Consider the following 7,704-nt stretch of genomic DNA (forward strand, 5'->3'; position numbering starts at 1 on the left):
ACTAATACACCACTAAAGATTGCCCTTCAAATGTGTTAAGCCAGGTAAAATGCCCTTCCAAACATGAGAACACCATCTTTTTGCTTCGGCCTCCCATATAGAAGAATTTCTAAAGTATCTATATTTGAATAATCGGGCCAATAGCAAAGAAGGGTTTGTCAAGATCCTCTAGGCCAACTTCATCATTCATGCAATATTGAAGTCTAATAATATCTCGTACCCCCAGATCTCCCTGCTCTTGAGGGAGACAAACTGACCTCCATTCGACAAGATGGACACCTTTTTTTTATGTTTTACCTACCCATAAGAAATTCCTATGTTGCCTCTTTGCCATGTTACATGTTTTATTTGGGAGGATAAAAGATAAAATCCAAAAAACCATTGATTCACTGAGTAACCGGCATAACAGGGTAGCAGTTAACTAAAACAAAACACAAAGACCCAAGTATGTAAAATAGTGGTCCATCCAAAGTGTAACATTGCGTACTCTAATAAAATAAAAAAATAAAAAATAAAATTAATCAAACTTCTCTATGCATAAAAAAAGCAACAAAATGCTTAAGCAAATTCAAATCTCACATGGAATTCTTAGCTGCCTAAATCTTTAGTATCGTTGAATCTCTCTCTTACACTTTATAAGGATGCTCTGTTAGGATTTAAGAACCCTCTTAGATGTGAAAACATGAATCCCAAAGGTTGGATCCCACCAAGATCGTGTACTTATTCAGCTATAAACAAAATAAGAGAGAGCACGAGCCATAATACGAGAAATAAAGTATGAAACACACACGCCACAAGATCACAAAGATTTACATGGTTCACCCCAAGAAGGCTACTTCCATGGGCACGGAAAACTAAAATCCACTATACCAATGAAAGTTACATTGCAGATTTTGGCACAAAGAGTTACCTCTCTAACTCTCGACAAAACCCAGTCAAATAAACTCTTTTAGACGCAGTCTCACGATCGGCACCATCATCGACCTCTCATCTCTATTCCACAGCAAAACCACTGTCCAGAAAAAGACCTTCTTCATTCCACACTTAAACCACTGTCCAGTAGGAGAACCTTGAGAGCAACATAGACTTTATCTCACTAAAAGGGGAAACTACCCAAAATCTTCATAGGAACCGTTTCTCTACAAAAAATCAACCTCTTAATCTAGAGAAGCCACCCAAATTCTTCATGGGAATCAGTTTTCTACAAGAAACCAACCTCTCAATCCACAGGAGGCACATATGTGGCTTTTCTTTTAATAAGAAGCTCGCTTCTCTCACTATAGAGGAAGCCACCTTTCCCATTTGGTAACCCAAATAAGGTACATAAATTCTATGCACTTTCATCTTATATATATAAGATTAGGAGTCCAAACTTAATAGGAAACTTTCTATAAATGTTAAATATTACATATATCTCAAAAACCGAAAGATATATCTCATAGTCATAATCTTTCTTTATGAAACCTTATCAATATTAATATCAATCTCAATCCCACATAATATGGGATTTCCTTATGTGGGTGATTTTAGATAATCGCCATATCCAACATGCCCTTTATTTAAAGAAAAAAAGATATTTCATTGGATTACTCTTCTTCTAACTCTACCTATTACTTTGAGATATACGATTGGTTTGATATCTTATTTTTAGAGAAAAATATTGTTTGTATTTTTCGTATACTCTTTTTAAGGGAACTTAGAGAATTTTTGGTTAAGTCAATATTTTTAATTTACACCACTATTAATGTGTTTATCTTTAAACCAAATTCAATAACATTAACTCATGAAGATATAAAGCTACATGGAAGAAGTTTTTTTAAAAGGTTTTTTGAGAAAAGATAAAATGCAGATTTATATCGATTTCATTAAAAAAAAATGAATTTAAAAAACTCAGAGTTCTTAATGAATTTTTAAAAAATTGGAGATTTTTTTTGAAAAATCATGTTTTAAACAGAGCGTGTTAACTATAGTTGGGGCACACATACATTTAATAATTCATAATGTGAACGGTGACCCAAATCGCCACTTTGGATTTTTATCTAGTTAAGAGGAATGGCGATCTGGATAGGAGATCTAAAAAAAATTAAAAAATAGAAATAAAATAATAAATGTCGTTGGATCTGGGCGGTGCTCTGACGGGACCTGCTGGAATCAGCCCAAACCGGACAACCAAGTGATTAAAAAATAAAAATTAATAAAAATGTGGAACCAGTTTGTATCTGTTCTCTGGTAGAACCGAAACTAGCCGTTTCATGGGGGACTAGCCAGTACCTAATGCCTTTCAAAATCTAGATTGGCCCAATCGATTCTCAATCCAAATCAACCGATTTTGATCAAGATCATTGCTTTTTCGGACGTTGGTCATTCAGCGGAAAGCAAGATGCCTTCATTTATAGAAATTAGAAACATAACATGGATTACTATAAAATAAAAAGGCAAATCGGCCCATTCTTGTACCTAGGAAACTTAGGGATGGGGTCTACGAGTGTCCCATTTTTCTCTCCAAGAAAACTAGGGGTGGGAAAATGGCCTTGTCAAGTCCTGGCCCGGACATGATTACTGGACCCAACAGGTTTGCTATGGGTCTACTTGTCCGGAATTGGATTCCTGATAGACCATTCCAAATCGGGTTAGAATGGACGTGACCTGGTATACATAAAAACAATATCTATAAATTACTGCCCCTAGTTAGGGAGACATCCCTCATCTAAAAGTTCAGGAAAAAAACGTATTGGAAAAGATGTTTCTTCAACTTGATTAATGCAGACAGACTGTTTCATACCTAGCTTCTTTAACAACTCAAAAAAAAATCTTACTTTATGGGGTTATGACAAGCAACCTACAAAATTCCCCTCAGACCTGCATCTTAAAAATAATTTTTTTTTCCTAAAATCAATTGCCCCAATTTGGCGCTTTTTCTCTTTTCTAGAAAAACTATTTTGTCGAATTCTTTTCAAAAGATTTTTTCTAACAATCTTCTATGTGAAGATGTATGCGCCAAATTTTGGGCAAAACGACTTCCCTTAAGGCCCCCAAAACGAGGGAGGGCAGCCTGCTCATGTTTGTTCATAGGGATGGGACATGCGTCGGTCTATTCGCTGACTTGATTGGTCAACCCAATCTGGGTCCTGGTCTAGAAATTGGATTCAACTTTAGACACAAATGTTGGAGCCTGTAGTACAGGTTCGGTTCCACTTGACCTTGACGATCTGATTCAGGTCTAGGTTTAGGTCTTGGTCTTGCCTGAACCATTATAGACCGCATCAGGGTTGATGCTACCAGTCCCAACCCCGTCTGCATAAGTAAATTACACATATAATAAATATATGAATTATATATTATAGAAAATCGCAAAAACCCCTCAAACTTGGAGTTTCTAGACAACATCCCCCTAACCAATCTTTTTATCTATCACAAGTTTTACTCCAAAATAAACTTTTCTAGTAAATACTCCCAAAATGAGATAATTGGATTTTTGACAAAAATTCCCTTATTCGTACACGATAATGTCACATCCAGTAAAGTGCTCGACGACACGAAAGAATGCAGGATCGAGTCCACAAAGGGGCGGACCAAGTGCGGACATTGTCGGACTGCATAGGCCTATTCCCAGACCGCATGGGCCTGTTGTCGGACTGCTCTTTGGCAATGCCTGATAGCACGGGCCTATTGTTGGACCGGTCCTTGGCAGTGCCGAACCGCTTTGGGATATTGCCGGACCGCTTGTTTATACTTTATACTACCGGATTGCCTTATTTAGAGTTAATGGAAAAGTGAAGCAGTCAGTGTTAAAAGAAAGAGGGTATTTTGATCCTAAAAACCATAATTTATTGACTTGAGAGGCTATTTACTAGAAACATTTGTTTGGGGTAAGATTGTAAAGAAAGTTAGGTCATGGAGGGTTTTTGTAATTTTATCTAAAATTTATGCAACAATTCTGATATCCATTGGTGTCTAGACCTAGACAAACTTTGTCCAGAGTTTTAGACCCAATTGGGTCGTCTAGATTGGGTCGAGTTGCCCAACCCATACTTGCCCGAACCCAATATTTTCCCCTCTCTCGAGGTTTCAGCTGAAAGTCTTAGTAAAGACCACAAGAGTACGTACTTTTCTGTAGGGATTCCTCTAGCAATTAGTAATTTTTTTTATAAGAGAAGCAATTAGTAATTGTACCGGGTTCAAATGATCCATGTTCTCTATGATGTTTATCTCTCTTTGTTTGAGTCGACTTTTCTTATCTCCAATCAGTCTAAGGGTGGCAATGGACCACGACTTGCCCCAATACCCAACGACAGGACCCAAACGCTATTTGGGTCTAGGTCTGGGTCAATGTAAACCCTACCCGAATAGTGCTATTATTTAAATAATATTCAAAATATAATATTATTATATTTTAAATATTATTGAAATAAATATAAATATATATTTAAGGGAAAGTATAGAATGAGATTATTTATCTTTGATACAAAGTGGCCACGTTAATATTGACCATTGGATGTAAAATTGGGTGGCTGCAATTATTCCATTGTCCCAGCTCAAATTTTCTTAAAAAATTCTTGAACTTGTTAACACATTTAAGCTATCAAATTTGACATAAAATGATTGTAAATAATTGTGACTACTTTGTCTAAATGGTAAATGGTCTCATTGTATACAATCCCTTATTTTTAATTGTAATATTTAAATAAGGGTACGGTTTCTATAAGGTTGCAACCTTAAACAATCCAATTAAGGAGCCCAAAATTTTATCATAACATGCAATTTTGTTGTAAAAAATTCTTAAGATTACCTTAAAATCTAGTTTTATATCTAATTATAAAATTTTAAATTATCAAAATGGTTAAAATCAAGTAAATCTATAAATATATGAAAATCTTGAAAATAAATGGTCTAGATAATGTACTACAAGAAGCACTATTTTTGGGATTCAAAAGCTTTTTTTTTTTTTTTTTCATATTCATACATTTCGATATCAAGATGATCGATTAGGGGTTTTTCAACATTAAAACAACATTTCTGATAGATTTTTGAGGTGCATCTGTGATTTTACATTTTAAAGTTACAACCTTATATAAACTTTTCCCTTTAAATAATATATATATATATATATATATATATATAAAATTGAATATTTAAATATTTACATTTATTATTTATTTTTGGGTCGGGTCCAATCGCGTCCGATCGGGTACGATAATTTCGGTCCGGCAGGACACATCGCGACCCCTTATTCTTCACCGGCAAATGCCCCATAGTCCAAATTTAAAAGACTGTATGTCAGATAAACTTTTAGGGCAGTCAATCGTAGGGGCACAATTTAATAATTTGTTTATGGATAGCGTCGCAAGAAAAGCAAAACAATTTCCTGGGAAAACTTATTGTATATTCATAAAAATGGGAAACCATTGATCCACCAGACCTTTTTTAAGTTTGTCTACTGTGATTTCACGTGATTCTTTAAGCCTTAGGTAGTTTGGTACTTGCACTTTGCACCCCCTCTCTACCTTGGTGCATTTAAACAATCTCACCTAACCAACAAATGTAGAAGAGCAATGTGGCTGTTCCATTATCACTAAAAGACATATCACCTAATACCCCAGCAAATTTCTACAATTTCGGCTTTAATGATCCCAACAACTTGAATTGTGGCACTTAATGAATGCTCCCCTAGGAAAGAATATCAGATCCACATGACCACATAAAATCGATCTATTGTTTTTAAATCTACTGTTTTTGAAATGGCTGCAGTAGACAATATTGCTATTTCTTTTTGAAAGAAGGATGTAACAAGATAGGAAAGTGTATATTGTATGTAATAAAATAAAAAATATATATATTACATCATTTTATGATTATTATATATACAATGAAAGAACCACCACAATAATTGTGTGGGTCACAATTATTTTCTCAAAGGTGCGGTTTCTATAAGGTTCCAACCTTAAACAATCCAATTAAGGCGTATCTCCAAATTTTATCATAACATGTAATTTTGATGTAAAAAATTCTTAGGATTATCTGAAAATATAGTTTCGTATCTAATTATAAGCATTTAAACTCCAGAGTTTTTAGGTTTATCTGAAGATACTCAGTATCCATTAATTGATATGAATATGCAGACTTGTCTTTTATAGACAAATTACAGATGACACTAATAGAAACTAAATCACAGACACCTAAACTATACCCAGACTTAACATAAAATATAGGATACAGTATCTTACCCTTCCCATATTTATTGATTACAATATACATCTTCTATATTTACTGGATATACTATATATACTTTCCTTTCACACTATAAACATATGAAAATCTTGAAAATAGACGGTCTAGATTATGTGTTGTAAGATGCACTATTTATGGAATAAAAATCATTTTTTTTTTCATATTCATATATCTTGATATCGAGATGATCAATTGGAAGGTTTTTCAACATTAAAATAACCTTTTCAGATGGCTTTTTGAGGTGGATATGTAATTCTACATTTAAAAGATCAACCTTTTATAAACTTTTTCCTTTTCTAAAAGAGTTCCTCTCTCTTTAAAAAATTCTTTACATGCTTCTGCTGTTGCATAAAATTTATTTGCATATATCTTCTATGGATCGGCATCTTTTGATTGAATGATAGTGTTGCCTACATCTCTTTGGTCATATGGATTGTATACTTCACATTCCTCATTTATGCGGAGGCTCATCTAACAACGGCGAAAGAGAGAAAAAAGAGTGGAGAAATGGCTATCAAGTATCAAATATGTAAACTTTGAAAGCAAATTACAATAAATTTAACATAGGTTTCTCTAATAAAAAGTATGAAATATAGGCCACGAATGAAATCAGAACAAAATTTGTGGAATTGATATCTTCTGGAATTGGCATTTTCGGAATTATGGGTGTTTGTTATTTGGATAGCATTTGATAACCGTTAAGAAGATGCTTGTCCACTATTTGGATTGAATTAATAATATTATATTATTAATATAAAATTTTTATTATTATATTATATTAGTAAATAAATTAATATTGATGTATTATAGTAATATTATAAATATAATGTTCATGTTAGTGTATTGTAATATTATGTTTACAGCCAAATTCCTTTATAATATTAATGTTAGCGTATTATAATATTATGTTTATAATGAGGTTTGTCGCATTACTGTTCAAAGACAGATATGATCTCGAAAGATTAGTCTTCTTTGAGCACTGCTAGTAGCACTGATTTGAAATCACATACAATTGAGGGGAAAAAAGAAGAAAATGTGAAAGAAAGTAAATAAATAAATAAATAAATAAAAGTTCATTTAAATTAAACTAAAGAAAAAAGAAAAGAAACTCGCTTAAAAAACTTGGAGTAGAGGAGTTTACACTTTTGTGCCTTCTCTTTCTCTTGAAGAATTGGCTTGAAAGGATTTTCTTTTGAATTGAAGTTTTGTAGAGAAATTTGGTGGGAATTTGTAGAGATTTGACTTGATTTCTTAGCTGGGTTTTTCTAGGGTTCCTTAACCGAAGGAAATTTTGGATATTTTTATAGGATTTCTAAGTATTTGAAGGTCTTTAGTTATTTTGCTAAGATTTTTTGGGATTTATTATTATTATTATTTATGGAGTGTTATAGGGGTTTATATAAGCCTTAGAATTAGGTTTTTATATCCTTTTGAAATCAGGAATCTTAGGGTCTTTAGTTATTTTTTATGGTTTTA

Source organism: Amborella trichopoda, chromosome 9 (assembly GCF_054954075.1).
Source record: "Amborella trichopoda isolate Santa Cruz 75 chromosome 9, AtrichopodaSantaCruz75HAP2 v2.0, whole genome shotgun sequence".
NCBI lineage: Eukaryota > Viridiplantae > Streptophyta > Magnoliopsida > Amborellales > Amborellaceae > Amborella > Amborella trichopoda.